The 20,525-nt window shown below is 38.4% G+C and overlaps 1 protein-coding gene across 2 annotated transcripts in view; it reads left to right on the plus strand.

Annotated features, from left to right (window-relative positions):
- Nucleotides 1–20,525, plus strand: part of LOC108095520 (high affinity cGMP-specific 3',5'-cyclic phosphodiesterase 9A) — a 115,662-nt gene that overhangs the window by 50,086 nt on the left and 45,051 nt on the right. The gene's annotated exons all lie outside the window — the stretch shown is intronic.

Below are 20,525 nucleotides of genomic sequence, written 5' to 3' on the forward strand. Positions count from 1 at the left end.
CTCCGAAAGCATTTTATTAATGTATTTACACACGCGTATTGTTATTTTTAATGGATTCAAAAAAAAAATTTTTTTTTTACCGATTTTAATGGAAAATGTACACAGGATTAAATTGTTTATACGATTTTTTAGAACTTCAATTAGGTGTAAAAAAATTTTCCTTGTGTCAGCTCATATTTAACCAAGTAAATCGTACTCGAAATTTTTTTTTTTTTATGTTTTTTGTCTAATGTTAACATTTATAATACTTAAAGTGTTTTGGAAAAACCTTTTTTTTAAGGAGCCCCAGTAAATCACAATTTATTAAGTAAACCATGAGCTGTTTGAATTTATTTAAGAATATATAATATTAAATTTGCTTTTGAAATTTACAGTTTATAGACTCAATCTAATCAAGCTTCTCTTGTTTTTCTTTTTTTTTTTTTTTTACAGGTAAGCGATGTGCGATTTAAGGCAAGGAGAAAATACTGAACAAGTGGAAATCGTTGGGGCTCGGGGCTGGATGAAGTGTCAACCTAGTTAAACATCCGACGCTTTTCATTCAGACCGAAAGGCCCTTTTCCTCCCAACTTCCTGTGGAAGGCCACTTTATGCTGCCCGCAGGCTGCTTCCCCCGAATTAGCTGCCATGAAAAAATTGACGTTTATTGTTTTTAGAATTTTTATGAGCTTCTTTCGAGCGGACGGAAAACAAAAGGGCAGAGGGGAAGGGAGGGAAAGCCGGCTGTAAAAGCCAGAGATCAATAGCCAAAAGCTTGGCACGTTCGTCGCCAAGTGGGCACGAAAAATCGTTTCACCAAATCACGCATACGCCACGTTGGCTGGCAGCACAGTGCGTTTCATGCCTGCTTTGTGCGATGTGAAAGTGTGTCGATTTAATAACTGAATAGTGATTGGACACTTATGTTTTTTTTCGTAACAATATTATTTTTTAGTTTGTTACTTAATATACTTTTTTAAACTTAGTTTTTTATTTATAATTATCCCAAAGCACATTTTAAATTATTTTTGCCATAGTTAATTTTATTAAAAAGATTATAAGTGTGCTGTAAAAAATTAAGCTGCAAATTGACGAATATTCTCCGAGGGTGATAAATGTACCTATTATTCATACGGAAATGCACTTCGATACGCACTGTATGTCCCAGAGGCCACGCGGCCCTTCCATTTCCATCAACCAACAGAACAGAAGGTTTTAAGCATAATTTTGCACAGCGAAATATCACGCATACGCAGTGTGTGCGTTGCGCCAAGTGAAAGTCGTTGCCTACTTTTTTGGGCCAGTCGAATGCACAGCTTGGCCTTCGCGTTTTAAGCAGCTTTATGCGGCAGCAGCTTTGATTTAGTTCACTATATACTTACACACACGCAGACAAAGAAAGACTAAGGCAAACTGAGACAGAAAGACACGTGGATTTGCAAGCTAAAATTATATTTCATTTTTATTTGCAAGCGTTTTTGCGACTCCCACTGAGCCAAAAAAAAAGGAAAAAAATGGAGAAGAGAACCCTTTGCCGGGTTCGCTTGCCTCTGCTGTTTTTTATGATTGTCTTGAGGATTTTCGTTTTACATTTGTATGAATTTTTAATATGCCAAGGAATAAAACAACAATGCGAGCCGAGAAGCCAAGAAAGCATAAATATCAAACAGCCAAAAGCGAAAAGGAATCGGAATCGGAATCAGCATTAGAATCAGAATCCGAATCCGAATCCGAATCAGAATCAGAAACCGACAAAGCAGCTGGGAAAGGCGGGCAGCAAATATAAAGATAAAAAGGAATATCAAGCCAAATAAACCTTAAGGACATTGTAATATTAATTCAAACGGACATATACAAAAGTGAGGCAAAAAAGGAAGCACACATTCAGCAACTTGAAACGGTCTTAGGGCCTTCGTCCTTTTTATTTCTTTTGTGGCTTATAAATGCCGCTCCCACACACACACATACAAACACAGACACACACACACTTGCACACATGAAATTGGAATTGTGTTGAGGTAAAAATCTGCCAAAAATTTCACAAAGTAATACGCAGGCCAAAGATTATCAATGGAGGATTCTGTGAATTTTGAAAATGAAGCTCTAAATCTTTCTAAATATTAAAATTCACTTTCGTCAAATGAAATGTTTTCATTGTCTTCTTCGGTATCCTTGCCAAACGGTATTAAATTTTGTAAAAGAGAAGAAGACAGATTTAAAATGGCAATTTTTGCCAAGGAGCAGAATTTAATAAGAGCACAGGAAAATTCCTTTATTATTAACCAAGCCAGAATGTATATTTAAACGCTTGTTGTACATATTTTATTCCCCGCTTGATTTCATTTATGTATTCTCCCCGCGAATGTTCAGCAAGTAAGCGAATTTTAATTGCTTCCATAAAAAAGGCCAAAACGGCGGGACAGAATGTTTTGTGGCACTCGAAGCATGGAAACTGGCTCAATTGTTGCCCGCCGTCGGTTATTTAAGCTGCAAAGGAATTTCGCAAAACTTCTACACACAATAGGTGAAGCTTTATAATACAAAGCAATCTTGCCCTCATTTTACGCCAATGAAAAGGCCTTTAACCAAATTGAATAGCTTTTATTCTAATGTTACTTTGTATCGGTCTATTATTATAAATTGTTTTTGGTGGATTTTATATAAATTTAGTTGGCAAAAAGTAGCAGAGTGTTTTATTGATTCCTATAAACATGTTTGAAAAATGTAATACATATTTGTTTGTAACGTTTTGCTGCCTTAAAGTTAAATAGCTTACAATGCGCTACTAAAAATGCTTTGTAGCGTTCAAAATGAATACAAATTTAAGTATGATTTCGGATTATCTTTGTGAACAAGCCTCCAAGGCAACTGATATGAGACTTCTTGAGCACTCAGACACACACACGCAGTCGCAAAGAAGACATTGTTGCCGAAGTATGCAATAAGGATAACCATTTCCCCAGACGCTTAAACTGACCTTACTCAAGTGCCACATACAAACCCCCCCACACACACACACACATACACACACATACAAAGAAAAAGCGGACGGAAAAAGGCCTTGGACTCCACAGCCACACACTTTTCCTTTTTCCCGCCCCCTCGGTAAAGTTTTGCTTTATTCTGGTTTGCTTGTATCTATAAAATTTTCAGGCAAGAAATTCAGCAGCAGAATCAGATGGAGTGGAAGCTATAATGCTTTTTACACATTCTTCTTCTTCTGATTAACAGCTCTTCAAAAAGTAATTGTCCTGACCAAATAGCTAAACCTTTTTTATGTGTACTTTAGTTTCATTATCTGACTATGAAAAACGAACTTATTTAGTGTTATTTGCTTCTAATTCACTTTTGTTCAGGGGCTTAAATGATAATAAATTATTTATTTAATTAACTTATTTATTTAATTCTTAATTAGCTAATCCAACTTAAATGGTATATAGTTTCAGCGCTTTTATTTACATAAGTGATCCCTTGCCATTACATACGTAAACTTTAATGTTTTGCCATTTATTCGCTTAATCATCAATCTCTTTTAAAAGCTTTAAAAGTGAAATTTACCGGATAAAAAGTGTACGTTTTTTTTTTTGTTTTTTGGTTTTCCACCTATTAGCATAAATGCAAAATCAAATTTAAAATCATATTGCAATGCAATTATTGAAACGTGTAATGCAATGATCTGAGAATTGGTAATGAAATGCAAACGCTAGAAAAAAGGCAAATAAACAACTAATTAACTCCCAAGGTTATGATAACTTTTTTTGTGTTTTAAAATAAAAAACGGGAATTAAATCCGCCATGGAATTTTCACTTTAGTTTCTCTAACTTTATGCGTCAATATTGCGTTAATTTTTAGTGACGACCCGCTGTTGTTGGTGTCACATTTATGGCACTCATCACACACATTTGCGGGCTCTTCGGACCAAAGTGGTTTGTTGTTTGCATCCAGCTGAGTTTTCTCCGGCCCCCCGCCAATTTTCCGTTGCCCAGTCCCTTCGAGGTGCGGTTTTCCATCCCAAAAGAAATGGAATCGATTGGAGTCTCCTGCTGGGTTAAATTTTCGCCATGTTTTCTGTGCCGGCCTTAAAGCGAGCCAAACACATTTTCTAGGATTTCAAAGTGCAAATACATTGAAAAAATATCATATATAAATGTGCTTCATAGCATAAATTTCTAAATAACATCATAAAATATTATATAAAAACTTAACCAGCTATGCTTGATAATCATTTGTAACTTAAAAATCTGATTACAAAATTTAGAATTCGCTTAAAGTTAATAATATGTGCAGGGAAATAGTTTTGTGGCAGTAATTATTTTTTTTGTTTTTTTGTAATATTAGTTATTTGAAAATGCTAATTCACGATTTTTTGTGTTGTGTACTGCATCTGGAAGTCCTTTTCGTCCCGACTGAACTATAACGTCTAGTGCTGCTAGTGCGGCTCTACTTTCTCGTTTTTTTGGACCTCTCAACGTCTCGCAGCGAATTGATTTTTCATGTAAGCACATTAAGTGTGCATTCGCAATTTGCCTGCGGCTCAGTTAGTCCGTTCATCAATCAGTCAATCAGGACAGCCAGCCAACCAGCCAACCTGCCAACCAGCCAGCCATTCAGTCAGTCAGTCAGTCAGTCAACCAGTTCCCATGTCTGTTATTACAGGACAACATAAAAACTTGTGTGCCTGCCCAGAGAAAAGCGCTGGGTACATGGAAAATCGTTTTTCCGCCAGTGCGTGCGTTTGCTTTTCGGTGTGTGAGTGCGTCTCATCAAGTTAAATGGAGGATGGCAAGACGCAGAGTATTCATTTCATTTCACTTTTCGTTTCTTGTCGAACCGAAAAAAAATAAAACTGTGAAACAATCAAAAGGACATAATTGAATTGCATAACTTTTGGCGAGTGTGTTGGTGGAAAAGCGAGTAGGCAGAGGAGGACAAAAGCGAGAGGTACGAGGAGAATCGGAAGAGAAAAACAGCCCTGACTACCGGTGGAAACTTTTGTCATTTCCATATCCCCCAACATATCCGCGGCTGTTGTCAAAAGTTTGGCTCGAAACTACACGACAAGTGCTGGGAAAAAAACATTTAAAAATAATACATTTTAAAGTTTTAATTGCCGAAAATGTTGCAGATTTTAGTCGGCATTGATAGCCCTACTGGATTTTTATTTATTTTTGTTTTTTGATTTAAAAATAAATAAAAAGTTTTTACTAATTAACTAGCGAGGTTATTCACAATATTACAATTTACAACTTTGTGCAGAAAATATCTGTAGCATAAAAATACATTTTATGTTTAATTACAGTACACATTTTCACAGGCAGCTTTCTTTGTTTATCAACGAATTCAATAAATTTGTTGTTTACCACTAAAAAAACACTTAATAAAGTTAAGCCCTGGGGTGCAGGGCTATTTGTATTCCTTTGCCGATCTTTTGTCATCTATAATTGAATGAGCGGCGGCAACTGGCAATCAGTACAAAGAATCTGGCAATATGCAATATTTATCGATGGCAAACAGAGTATAAAGCGTGGATGTTGACCGGATTGATTGTATAGAAACGATATTGAATTTCGAGCGTTGCACATGGTCGCTGTCTGTGATTTTTCCGCCTTCTTCGTGTAATTTCCACACTCTTGCGTTTTTTATTTACGGTTTTTGTAACTTATTCGCCGAGCTTATCTTCCATTTATTTTGTTGTACTTTTTTTCTTATTTTTTTTTTTGTTTGGTCTGACTGTGTGTGTGAGTTTTTTTCGACGCCTTTTGCGACAATGTCGCTGCAGGATATTGTGCGTTAAAATCTGTCAACAGAAATTCAATTACATTTTGCACTCACTGGTGTGTTATTGTTGTTGTTGTTGATGTGGTTGTTGTTGTTGCTGATGTGCGTGCCACGTCGACTTCGTCTTCTTTGTATCGCTGTCTCTCTCCGATTCCCAATTGCCATCTCCCTCTGGCCAGCTATTGCCATCTCTGTCGTTGTCATTGTCAGCTTACAACTGTTACAACATGGCGGGTTGCCTTTTTATGGCTGCAACTGCTGTTCATCTCCTGCCTCGTTATGCGCCTCTTCATCCGCCTTCGCTTGCCGCCTTCCGCTTTTCCCGCCGGCTGTCACTATTTTTGTGCCCTCTGCAGTGGGAGAAAAAATAGGAAAAAAGAGCTAGTTGTATACTGCAGCAATACGATAAAGTTACTGTGGAAACGATATTTACTTCTAAGGAATGTTGTTGATTTATTGTATTACTTAAAAAAATGTATTATTATTTCTGTCCTTACTTATAAGGATTGGTATTTTCATTTGTTTTGTTGTATATCTTAATTAAATGATATTTATTTTATTTTTGGTATATGTGATTTATATTTTAATAATTATTATTTTTTTTATCTAGTTCCAAAACTTTCCTCAATTTTTCTTACTGCATTCCCGCGTTCTCTTTTGCCAGCCACATTGCTTAGTGTTTTTAACTGCTTTCTGTTTAAACATCGCCACAGCCGTCGACAGCAGGATTGAGTCATAGACTCCTTCACTCTCTCCTTTCCCCTTCCACCCTCCTCCCCTTTTCGGAATCCTTGTTGGGGACAGGACAAGTAGGGCTACATCTACCACTACAACTACAACTACAACTACGAGTACGAGTAGAAGGACAAGTACAAGTGGCTGACACGAGCGGGCAATGAATCCGTCAAGTGCTTGGGCGGCATGGAGACATTTAATCTCTCTATCGATTTACCACAGATTTTAGATACCAAAGGCAAAGTTTAGTTTTGGCCGAGGGCGACTTTCCAGTTCCCAGGATGCGCTGCAATAAATATTATCCCTCTGAGTCACCAGAGGATATGATTCTTTTTCTGATTCATGAAAAACTTTTAGAATATTTTTTTTAGCTTGAATTTGTTGGATAGTTTAGAGAAAAAAAACAAGCAAACCTAAAAAATATGTAGTTATCCTCCTTAAATGCTTTCTTTTCATGATTATTTCACATACGATCATTCATTGCACACCTCAAAAAAAAAATTTTCTTTTCCAAGAGATTTCTTTAAAAACCGAATTTATTGCAGCATTTCAGTTTTTTTTGCTTTGCAAGGAGGAATTTCCAGATCTTAATCACCTTAAAACTTATGTAATCTAAACATTTGAAAAATTGTGAGCTTAAATTATGATTTAGATTTTGGGTTTTAAGTTATGGCTTTCATCGGATTTCATAAAAAACTGAATTAATTGGAACATTTTCAACGTCTTACAATGAATGTTGCTTATTAAATTCATCCAACGAGGGCACTTTTCAAACGTACCTGTTCCGCAAGATAAGTTCCCAACGACTTATCACTGAATTTGGCTTAAATGTTGCCATTTGTAACCCGACCTTTCCTGGCCATACTTTAAATTAATCCGGCATTTCAGCTGGCTCTCGCCAAGAAAACGGGCCAAAAGGGGAAGCTTAGTGGTTTACAGCCTTGGGCCGCTATATAATGCTATATAGACGTATACATATAGATTATATATATGTATATGTATATGCGTACAGCCCTCGTTCTCCTCCGATTATTTCCGCTAATGGCGAACAATGCATTTTTTAGCGGGGATTTGGTTTTGGATTACACGAGGAGAAGACAGGCAGGAAGTCGTCCTGCGATGACGACGATGTGGCTCGGTGGATCGATGGTCGGTGGTGCGGTGGTGCGGCATATTGTGGGTATATTGTGATTTCCGCGCTGCTATGCTCATGGCACTAATCGATTTTATTGCATTTCGCCGAGCTGCCAGCTAAGAGGATTTCACCCGGACTTCCTTCAGAGCTCTCAATCAACGGTCAATTCAATCACTGCCGGGGAATTTGATTTTTAATAAGCCAAAGCGCCATAAATTTCTCCCTTGGACTTTGGCTTTTTGCTCTTTTCGAAACGCTCTAAAGTTCAATGGAAATTGTAGAATAGAATTATACGAATCGTAAAATAGAGCTCTTTTTCTTATAGTTACTTAAAGGTTATTGAAAAGATAAAGTTTACTTTTGCAAATGGTGAAAAATTTTAAAAAATTAGCGCACTTTAAAAATATTTATTCTCTACTTAATTCAGTTATTTTTATTTTATTTTAATAGAAGCCTTTTAAATTTTCTTTGAGTTTATATAAAAAAAAAAAACATAAATTTTCAGCTGATCTTGGGCTCTTATTTATTTAATAAAACCTAATATATTTAATACAATTTACTGTGACGAAACTTTGTGCCTAGGCTTTAGCCTTAGATTATAATCGAGTCAAGAAAGTTCAACTTAAAATTATTAATAAGCCAGATAGCCTCCAGTTTGCCTTTCAGTTTGCTAAAGGCTTAGATTGATAGATTGAACAATGGCCAGAAGGAGCGGACGAGAGGCCAGGGAAAACTCAATGGAAAGTTAAATTAATAATTGAATTTGTGCTTGAGTTTGGTCCCTTGCCGAAGTGCTTAAAGTTGGTCATAGGATTTGTGTTCACACTTTGACTTTTCCGCCCCTTTCCACCGCTTTACGTCGCTTTCCACCTTTGCCGGTCGGAAAAATGGGTGGAAAGTTTTTAATCAGTTATGCAAATTTGTCCTTGTCTTCGGCGCCGCTCTTGGCCAGTTTAATTGGCTTTCCCCATTTTGTGAATTGTGCAAATATATGTGCAGTGTTTGGCGACTCACCATTTCACGATTTTACCATTTTTGCATTTTGTGCCTGAAAGTGGCTGCCATATTGATATTGATATTGATATTGATTTTCCATTGCCATTTTGTTTTTTTCTTGTTTTGCATTCCACTCCTATCAAATATAATATTTTATACATTTTTATGGGTAGATGAAACAAATAGTGCTGACGAAATGCAACTTCATTGGGCTATAGAGCATTTTAATTGGAAATGTCGCTGAGCGGGGCTTAAATTTAATGCAAGGACTTATTGATCCTTCCGAGGATTTGGACCTCAACGGTGCAGCCGGTGCGATTATCCCAGTTATCCACCGCAATTGCCGGTTATCATCTGCAAGGACCACAGCTTGAGTTCCGATGTCCTGCTCGCAGCAGCTGCAGCTGTCACTTCTCGTAGCTGTAGTTGTAAATAGTCCTGCGGAATGTGCTCGACATCCATGTATATGTGTGTGTGTGTGTGTCGTGGAGTCCTGCTCTCAGTCATTCGCACAGCTCCACAAAAGGACACGGTGCAAAAAGGCTGCGTTCCTCGTGTGCATGTGTGCTGGACTTCCGAATTTCGAAAAGGAAATACTTATTTGAATTTCCTTTGTGAAAACTGGTTGGGAATCTCGATTGTGAAAGAAAATTTGTTATATAATATTACAAATCTTAGTTAAAAGGGTAACTTGGTTTATTAGAATTGCCATTTGCAAGAACTTTAGGTTATTTTGTACTTAAAAAGTTTTGTAAATTTTTCTCATCCCTGCTGATGAAAGTTTAGGACTGAAGTACATACCTGATTTTCGAAAGGGAAGTTTTCCAACGAGTTTTTCCCGCAGTGGCACTGCTTACGCACACACGCAAGTGGCAATTAATTGCGATGCACAAGCTGCTGTGGGCGGTGGGCGGTGGGCGGTAGGTGGGAGGGCGGAAAGGACATACGGCAAGGACATTGTTTGGGACTTAGCTGGCAGCTTAACGTGGCTGAAAGTCCTGATTCGGTCAGCCAGGTAAACAGCTGCGATAACCCAAAGACATTTCATTAGACCATTAACTGTCAACTGCATGTGTCCTGTTTGCCCTGCATGTCCTCTATGAGTGTGTCTGTCTCTCTCTCTCTCTGTGTGTGTGTGTATGTGTGCTTGTGTCTCTGTATGCGTGCGTGCGTCAGTGCGTGTCTGTGTGGGATTTTTCTCAGTGGGCGACTCGCAGAGGAAACTTCCTCCGCCTGACAAATTGATACAAAAAATATTATTTATTGCCACCCAACCCACACATTTTGTCCGCTTCAATCTCCTTTGAATGAATCATTGCTGCCGCCGGTTTTTTTTTTTTTTTTTTGCCTCCTTTGTTTGTGCCCGCCTCATATAAAATAACAAATTTGTGCTTTTTACACCTGAACGATTTCAATGGAAATTCATTTTTGGTTTCTTGCTCGTGAGCCACTGCTGCATAATCAAAAAATGCTCTTCAAGTTGCTCTTCAAATTTTTTGCAGATTGAACTGTCTGTTCTACTTGGGTTTTATTCTAAGAAATGCCGAAATTAAAAGATTTTTCATATTCTATTTACATGATAAAGGTAAATCGTGTTAAATGTCTCTAAAGTAAAATGCATTCATGCTATGATTTGGCTAGAAAATAGTTTTAAATGTTTGTTTTCAAGGCTTACTATGCCAAAATGCATTTTTCACTAAGTAAAATGCATTCATGTTCAAATTTCACCACAAAAAGTTAATTTTTGTAATCTTAGTTTTGTTTTTAAAGCTGAATTAGGTCAAAATCCCATTTAAGTGCGCACTTTGGCGAAATTTCAAATATATTTGATCAAAATAATGTAATCGTTACTATATATGCAAGATTATGAGTTGGATGGCGAGGTGAGAGGATAGTTGTGCACTTGTAGAGGCTCGTAATTGGCTTTTGAACGATTAGTAATTTAAGCCCGATGTAAACAATACCTTTGTCGTTGTGAGCATCGAAATCGATGAATCGAGTAAGAAGTATCTTGGCCATTCGATACGAGACGATCCCATTACAGTGGCCCGATGTATTATGGCCTAAACAATAATTTAAATTGCCAGCAATTCTATTCACTCACACAATCAAACGCACACACTCACAAGCACACACTTGTGTGTACATCGTGTACACTCGTGTTTGTGGATGGCTGTAACTATGTTGTAACTGCTAACTGTCAAATTGGCTGACAGGGAAAATTGGGCGGAAAATGGGTGGCTGGCTGGCTGGCTGGCCGGGAAAGCGGGTGGCTGGAAAGCACACAAGCAAACGCAGGCTGGCAAACAAATAGTTTGCTTTTTGTTGACTTGACTTGCTTTCTGGCCAAGACGTTACGTGTGTGTGTGTGAGTGTGCTCCTGTCTGTGTGTCTGCAAGATTCTCTCTCCCTCAATGTGTGTGTGTGTGTGTAGGGGGTCCTGTGTTTGCCTGTGTTTGTGACTTTTGATTGGGCCGACTGTTTGCTCGGCGGTTACAACGTCCGACCAACGTCCTTGGCAAATATGTTTTTAACCCCATCCGCAGCCTCGGCTTTCCCTACGCCTTCCACTCTCCTTTCCCTCCGCCTTCCACTCGCCTTTCCCCAAATTTTGGCTTTGTTCGATTCGATTCGTTGCGTTTCCCGGCACCGAGAAAAATTTGAATTAAGCAAATGCTAAAGTTTTTTTGTGGAAAGATACAAAACTGAAAAGTTCTTCTTTTGGAAACTAAAAACCGGTTTTGGGAAATTTTAATAATAATAATAAATTTAATTGTACAAAGTAGGGGAGCATGGGGCATTGTCGACAGTGGGGTAAAGTCGACACCCGTTCTAAAAAAAAAACTATAAATCATATCGACGTAATTTTTTTACCGAATGTAGGTCCTAAGAGCCCCACATTACCAACGAAGTTTGGTGGCATTCTGAGTTATGGAAAATTTGTTATTACGCCACATGTGTTTTTGGCACACAAAAGTAAAATTTTCCGATCGTGTGAAGTTTGGTTTTTTAAGAATTGTGCATTGCGAAGAGTTATCAAGGTATGTTGGCTTTATTCAGTAGAGTTCACAGAAGATATAAATGACACTCGTCTTAAAATTTTATTATATTATCATGATTTTTATGTAACTTGTTTGCAAAAATGTCGTGTGGGGCATTGTCGACACTATGTATGTGGGGTAAAGTCGACACCGACATTAAAGCGTGTTTGCCTCTGTGTACTGAACAAAATTGAATGCGTTGAAGAATTTTGATCAACTTTGCCATGTTTGCCACCCAATGGTACGCAATTATAAAAGGAAAACGGTTCCCGTAAGCGTGGAAAATATCAAAACGGCCATCCACGCAGTACGATCGGAAGGCTTAGCTGCAAAAAAGGCAGCTGAAAAGAAAGACATTCCCCGAGGAACATTAATTGATTGGCTGAAAAGGAAGTGATGGGTAGATGGCTGTATTTTGTAAACATTTTACTTATTGACGAATAAATATTGATACCTTATGATTTTGTGTTCATTTTCTTCGAGTTTCAGGTATGTGTCGACTTTGCCCCAGGGGGGTGTCGACTTTACCCCACGATTTTTCAATTTCTGAATTTGACAACACTTCAGATTTTTGGTTACCACACTCACCCCCTTGACAATAGACCAAAAAACTTTTTGAATGTTATTAGCCAGATCTTTTTCGAATACAACGATATGCATTACATTATCAAAAAATATATTTTCACTATGAAAAAACGACTTTGAAAAAAAAGTGTCGACAATGCCCCATGCTCCCCTACACCACCAATTTTTTATCAATTGCCAAGTTTTTAATATATTAACCCAGCAAAGAAATAACACTTTAGCAATTTTAAATATTTTAATGTTGTAATTTAATTCAAGTTAAATAGATTAGATGTGATTAAATTGTTGACTTACTTGGTTTACCTGTAATAAATCCCAAGGAAAGGTTCCGAAATATTTTAAGTTTAGCCCCTTTGAGTCTGGCTTTCTCTCAGTGCATGATCATCTACATCTTTACGGTTTTACATTCGTTGATGGGTTGGCTGTTGGAGTTTGGGTGTTTTCAGGCTCATTTCGGGCCCTTGGTTCTGGTGTGGGGTCCATTTCCGAGTCCGGCACTCACTTCCGGCCTGCGTAAACGCTGTTGAATGTGTGTGAGTGTGTGAGAGAGGGTGTGCGAGTGTGCTTGACAAATATTGTCTTTATTTTCTGCCTGCTCGATTCGATGCTGTTATTTTTATTTTTGCCTCATTTCGGTTCGTTTTTTGCAGCTTTTTTTCCCCTTTTTTTCGTCTCCTCGTGGACATTTCATTTGACTCGCAGTTATCATCATTTGTTTTGTCCGTTGACACCGAGTGTGCGAATGTGTGCGATTGTGTGTGTGTATGGGTGCGTGTCCTGATTATTGTTATTTGCACACGTGTGTGCTCGCACACAAACAAACGCAAACTGCTTACCTGTCATCTCCGGCCATCTGTCTTGGCTGTCCCCCATTTTTACCTTCCCTTTTCCTTTCCCCTCCCCTTTTTATCCCCCTTCCCTCCCCCTGCGCCACTCAACGCCCCGTTTTTCCTTATCCGCAGACCTTTTGATTAATACTGCTTTTATTTAATTGAAAGTTTGCGAGAAGATTTACCTGAATTAGTTACAAATGCATTCAATATTGAATGAGCAAATGTGTGAGGATTTTCGGACTACAGAATAAATCCTTCAAATAAATGGTGGGCGAATTCAGCTGTAGCTATAAACAATCAAAAATATTTTCACTAAATAATCCAAAATCTGAAATCACCGACAATTTTTTTTCATCACTACAAAATTTTTCTACTAAAACATTTTCTATATAAAATATAAAATGGTTCTAAATTTATTTACTTGTTAAAAATGTCAAACATGAGAAACATGTATATCATGGCAAACATATTGTTCTACAACATTAAAAACAAAAAACTAAACAATTTGCTTTAGAAATGTAAACAAAATGAAATAGGTAAGTTCTTAGTTAGCTTTCCTCCTACGTGGAAATATTTTTTATCTAATAACTCGGGGAAAATGACGTCTGGCTTATTCTGGTTAAAAAGCTCATCAGCTTGTCATCTAACTTTTGGCTAATTGCAGTGCTGCAGCAAAAAGGAGTGTGAGAAGTGGAATGAACTTATAACGGTGAATCCCACAACGATGACGTCCTTTAGGACATTTGCATTGCGAGATAAAAAGTTCAATTTAAAAGTTGTTTTCTCAATGAGAAAATACACTACAAAACTTGTTTTCCTTTTATTTACTTTATTTATTTACTTTAAATTTATATAACTATAATATAACTATAAAACTGAAACAAAACAAATTAATTATTATTATTAATGAATTCTGTGCTTAATATCCATCCCATATTGATGATTTTTTGATTAGTTTCATTGGTTTTAATGTGCCAATTTTTGGTCAGTGTACACATATCCCACGCACACGTAGACGACCCCTCATTTCCATATCGCTGTCGGATGTAGATTGAAGTTTTCCAACGCGCTCTTGTTGTTTGCTTAACTTATTTATAGATTGGCCCACAGAGGGCTTTGCACATGCCATCAACTTTGCCGGCTTAATAGCAAAGGCAATCGTCCTGACGTCAGTTCTTCAGTATGTCAGTCAGCCAGTCAGTCAGTCAGACAATCGGTCAGTTAGTCAGTCAGTCAGGCCACATAGCTGGACCAGAGTAATTTGCATATTTACCTCCATAGTCTGTTTTTGCCCCACAAAAACAAACAAAACGCGTGGCCATAGGTGAGGAATATTGTCACAGAAACTGATGGGGGAAAGAACAAACAAAAGAGAAGTAATAAGACAGATAAAGGAGCAGGGGAAAGGAGGCAGGGGAAAGGAGACAGGAGAAAGGTGGACAGGGAGCCGAGGAGGTTGCCTTTGATTTATCGCCATAATAATCGCCAAGAGGAATCCTTGTGGGTAACATTATTTACAACTATGTTGCCCGGGAATGATGAATGATTCCAAACTAGCACCAAGGTAACCAACACACACACACCAACAGGGCATTCACTCACACACAGACACACATCTGCTGGATGCGAATACAAATAAAGGACGAATACTCAAAGCTCATCAGTATTCAAACACTTGTATTAAACTTGTTGTTCAGCAGCAGTTTGTTCTCAAACGTAAAGAGGAAAAATACTAAATTAGGTTTAATATATTTGAATATATTAAAGAGCTTGAAATTATTAGTATTAGTATTAAATTTATAATTTATACAAGTTATTAAAACTTAATAAGGTGAACAAATTAAAGTCTATCCATTTGAATATTTTCTTTATATTTCTTAAATTAGGAAAATTCCAAGACACTTTATTTCAATCATGTTTATAGAACCTAAAGTGAAATGTTGATCATAAACATGAATGCTTAAGTTGATATTTCTTTTACTACCTGTTTGCTTAGCAATTTGTGGTTTATTTCTGATTGCACGATCAATGGCAGCGTTTTATTGACGGCCCATGAAAATTAAAATCACAATGGGTTCGCACGCACACTAAGATACTTGGGGACACTCACACACACACCCACACAGACGCAAGTCCAAGCGGAAAATCTGAAAATCACTCGCTTAAGTAAGTTCTCTCTGCGTGCATATGTGTGTGCGTGCGTGTCTGTGTGTGAGAGATGTCCTGGCGGCCATAACCAAACACCTCGTGCCATCTCGCTCACTCCCATTGTTGCGCTCTCGCTCTAACCCCCTCGCAACTCCCAGACTTCCCACGCTTTTGTTTATTTTCGTACGCTTCGTTGGCTTGGTTTTCCGCTCTTTCGTCCTTTTGGACCCTTAGTCCTGTCTCATGTCTCATGTCTCTAGGCTTGTTTGCGCTTAGTTTGATTGAACGCTCGTAAGTATGTGGCTCCATCTATCTCTCTCCCCTCTCGAATGTGTGTGTGTGTGTGGTTGTGTGAGTGTGTGTGGGTGAGGGCTCCATTAAATCAAAGGATCAGACATTGCGTCTGGATGTTGGTCATTGGCCAGCCAACAGATTGCTGTTCCCTGTTGCTGCGATACCAAAATTCATTTTTCACTGGGAGTTACTTTAAAACTCATTCGTTCTCTAAAAGAAAACTATAATATTTTAAATTATACCCAACTGCAATTTCAGCTTTCGTTAAGAATATTTTTCAGATACAGTAAATCAATACTTTTGGAAAGGCTCTTATTATTTAACCTGGTTTTTTATGTAGTAATATTAATTACTACGTTTTTCCCGTTACAATGAGAAATAAAATATAATAGAAGATATTCAGCCTTGGCAAAATATTTTTTAATAAGTTATTAACGTTGTAGTAAACATTTTTTTATTGCACCTTAAAAAATATATAATTTAATCCACGAAGAAATATCATTAATAAAACTCCCAAAAGCGAAATATAAATAAATACAGGATATATCACGATGGCATCTCTAACCATGTGTGTTTTTTCAGTGCGAAAAATCTCCTCACCGAAATGGTAAATGTTGAATGTGCTTAATTAGGTTTGCCAAAAGAGGAAAAACCAAGGAAAAGTGGGGGAAAGTATCGGTGAAAGGCCCAGATATTGACCATTATTTAGGGCTGTTAAGCGATTTCCGTACTGAAATTGAATGTTTTCACTGCCCATAAGTGTGTATGGGTGCAAGTGTGTGTGGCATATTTCTATTTTAAGTGCAGCCTACACCTACAAACACGAACACACACACAAACACACTTGCAAAGGAAAGGAGTAAGGAAAAAAGGAGTCAGTCAGAGGGGAGAAAAGGAAAAGGACCAAGAGAACGAGCAAATAAAACGTTGCTAGCCACACGCCATTTTCATGTTGCATCCTGCCATTACACAGACACACAAACTCTCTCTCACACATACACTGAAACACACACACACACAGACACATGGAGTGAGCGAGAGGAAGAGAAGTGGTCTTGGCGTTCGCCGCATGCAAAACTGCTCGTTTATTCAACAACATAAACATTGTTGTGCACATAAATTTATACAAAGTTCTAGTTTACATACCAGGCTAAAAAGGGGGAGGGGGAGAAGGGGGGCGGAGGGCGTAAAAAGGGGGCGGCAAGCTGGCACAGTTAACGGGTCGAATCGATATTCATATCAACCGCAAAATGTGTGTCGCTGTCGTTGTTGCAGCACTTTTATTTCCCTTTTTCTGTATTGTGTTGTGCGGATCAAGGGAAAACCGGGCTACAAGTGGAAGGGGGCGGGGCGTGGAAAAGGAGGGGGGAGGGGCGAAAAGTGGGTGCCGGAAAAGCGGGTGAAGGCCTGAAAGTAGGCTGCACATTTTGATGCATTTAAGAGGAGCGACAGCGCCAGGCTGCAGGACATTGCCAGGGACATACGTATGTGCTCGCAATTTGTCGGCAGCGGCGTCGCGTTTTGATTTTATTTATTTGCCCAACGCCCGGTATCCAATTGTGATAAGTCAACGCGAACAATGCCAATTGCCGGCGGCCCTTCGCCCAAAAATTCCATTACCAATTCATTTTCGGCCTTAAACGCAAACAGTCAACCGCAGTTGTTAAGCAGCTCTTGAATTATTAAAATTAGTTCATTTATATATGGCTGCTCTTTGTCCATTTGCATTTAAACAACACAAATACATGATGCTCGCCATGTGCATTTCGGCTTTATTTTTATGGTTTATTTGCACTAAAATAATTCAAATGGAACAAATTCAAAACCGTTGAAATTTTGAGGAGAAATAACAAAAAAAACACTCCTCTTATTTTTTCTAGCAAAAGCGAACATATGCAGTAATTAAAAAGACCGTTGACGAATTATTTTAGGCCTTGGCGAACTGAAATTGTTTTATTTCGCCCGCTGTCGCCGTAAATAAATGAAATTCAGCGAACATGGCGGCCAGAAACTGTTGCCACGATTCAACAGTTGGTGGCTGTCTTGGTTCGCTTCGAATCGGTCTGGTTGTTCTCTCTTTATTTTTTCTGTTTTGGGTATTTTGGGGGCGAGAGTTGGGGCGAGTCTGTGGGTGGCGGGTGGCAAGTGGCGGGTGGCTTTGGTGAGGGTTTTGGGACAAGGCCGCGGCGGTTTCTGTTTGCGTTTGCGTTTTGTCAGCCATGACAGCGTCGGCAATTGCGCCACCTGCGGCTCCATATTGACACTTGTGTGTGTCTCTGTGTGTATGGGTGTGTGTGTGTGTTTGTGTGAGTATTCGTGGGGGTTTGTTCTGAAGGAAGGGTATGTGAGTGTGTGTGTGGCCTTGTTTGTTTATGAGCCCTAATCAAATTGCCCATAATTAGATGCAAAAAAGTTGAATGTTTTGAAACGTTTTCGACGTTTTCTTGGCCTCTTGAAAATAAGTCCCCTTGCCCCACCAATCACCCAACCCAGCCCCGTTTTTCGACCACCCGAATTTCCCACCTCAACCTCCATTGCCACTTCCATTTTCCCCATTTCCACTTCCTGTCGTGCCGGAATCGTAAGCATACCAAAAACGCACGAACGGATACGCCACGTTAGCTGTTCGCAATGCGTTCGGAATTTCGAAAAATCCATTTCGATATGTGTGTTTCTCAGTTTGTATAAATATGTGTATGTGTGTGTGTGTTTGTGTGTGCTTGGGTCGCAGATCCTTTCAAGGAAAACGAGGCTACGGTTTTAAACTAGCCAAAGCCGAAGTACAAGTGGAAATTAAGAATTTAGCACGCCAGTTTGGGGCAATAAAAAAGTTTAAATTAAGAATTTATAAGGTCAGCGCGCCAGGCAATAAAAGACGTTCAATAAATGATTTAAGACAAGGGATTCAGTGGGGTATTAAAATGTCTATCTATGCTTTTAAGATAAAATTTAACAGATTTTGCTTTAAAAACAAGTTCTTGATAATCAATGAATGTTGTGCGAGTGTGTATGATGTTAAAGATGAAAGTTTCTTTTGATAATCATATAATATTTATTTAATATCTGTTGATGGATCTAATACCCAAATTCATTATCTGTTTTTTATAATTATTTCTCAATAATAGTTATCCATATTCTGGGTTACAAATAATGTATCTTTTTAAACGTTTTTAAGAAATATTTTAATGGAAATGGAGCTTGTGTCTTTTTTTAATTAAATCAATTTTGGAAAACATTTTACTTTATTGTTTCCTTCCTCGAAAAGTAAACACTTCCTGGAAGTTTGCAAAATGAATTCGAACATAGTCCGCGCGAAAGGCTGAAATCTGTGGAATCTTTTCGATTTGGAAACCGCGCCGCGGGCCATTCTGCAATCCTTTTAAGCCAGGTCGAGCTGGATTTCTTCCTGCCGCCCGTGCAGTGAATCCTCCCCCCCCGCCCACTTCTCGTCCGCTTATCGCAATCTATGGGGCAGTTGCTCTGCCATGTGGCAGCCCTTTGTCCCCTTGGCGCATTGTGGAAGTTGCACACGAGTTGCTGCCGGACAAACAAAAGAGACAGATAAACTGATTGACAGATGAACGGAGGGAGCGAGATGGCGTCAGTGCACTCAATGAGGTGGCGGTTACTGGTGGGTGGTTACTGGTGGGTGGTTACCAGTGGGTGGTGGTGCTGGCAAGTGGGTGGGTCTTGTGGAAAAGACTGTTTGACATTTGCTGTCATTGTCAGTTGGTGATGTTGCCACTGCTCCTACTGCTTTTGCTCCTGCTCCTCCTTCTGCTGACCGCCTGTCGCTGCTTTGTGCAATTGCCCGCTGTTTACCCAGCACCACACACTCAACCGCCAAGTGAGCGAGGCACCCCAACGCAACCACCCAATTAACCACCCACACCCACACCCACACCGATCCACCAGCGAGTGGGTCGCAAGCTTGACCGCCGCACAGTGGTCGGTCTTGTATGGAGAAGGCGGCCAAAAATACTTCCAGTAGGAATATCGAGTTGAAATTTTTTTTGTAGGTATATAATAGCGTATGAATGTTATATTTTAAGTATCAGCTCCATTAAAGCCAAATATATCCGCTACCATCGTGTTTACCATAAAATGTTCAAAATTTGACTCCCAAATGCATACTACACTTTTTTTTAAGCGTAACTGACAAAAATTATATTTGTTAAACACTTAATTTTGGTTAAAAAATTAACAAAAGATAACAAAAAACGATGATTAACATAAATTTATAGTAAAATAAAAGTAATAAAAAATAAATTTTTCAATATATATTAGAAATGGTTACTCTAGAAAATCAAAAACTGATGAAAAAGGAACGAGGTACTCGTCTTCTTTAACAGATTCTGAACGGATTCGCAGCTATTCGCAGATGATTTTCACAGATAATACTAATTAAATATTGATTAACATTTTAAAAAAAATTTCATTATTGAGAAGTTTTGGGAACACAACTTTAACCTTTGCAGAATATTGATGTTTAGTTCTGCAGAACTTGTAAAATTGAGGTGGATAAACAATTATTGTCACAGTCACATATAGCATGCAAAATGAATAAAAATTAGAAAAACACAATCTACAAACCTTCAACTTTAATATTCATTTCACTTTCGGATATTAAACGATTGTTTTATATTTTTTTTAATTATTAACTTAACGCTTTCAAAAGACATGCGCACGCTTTCAGTTGATGGCTGGGTTTGTGCGCTCACTTTGCACCCCAATTTCTCCGCAAATATGTGGAGCAAGACAAAACTAATACTTGCTTTTAAAGCCTTGTTTTATTGATAAACAGATGCGCCAAACTTGAAATTAAAATTCCAAAATTGATTTTTTGATTTTTGGCCTATGGGACCGACCACTGTGCGCCGGTGGGCAACGCCTTTGTCTCTGCGGTCGAGCACGTATGCTTATTGAAATTGTCGACTGACCGACCGACCACTCGAATCACCTTGCACCACCCAATCACCTACTTTTACCACACACCAGCA

The sequence above is a fragment of the Drosophila ficusphila genome, unplaced genomic scaffold (genome assembly GCF_018152265.1).
Source record: "Drosophila ficusphila isolate 14025-0441.05 unplaced genomic scaffold, ASM1815226v1 contig_198, whole genome shotgun sequence".
Lineage (NCBI taxonomy): Eukaryota > Metazoa > Arthropoda > Insecta > Diptera > Drosophilidae > Drosophila > Drosophila ficusphila.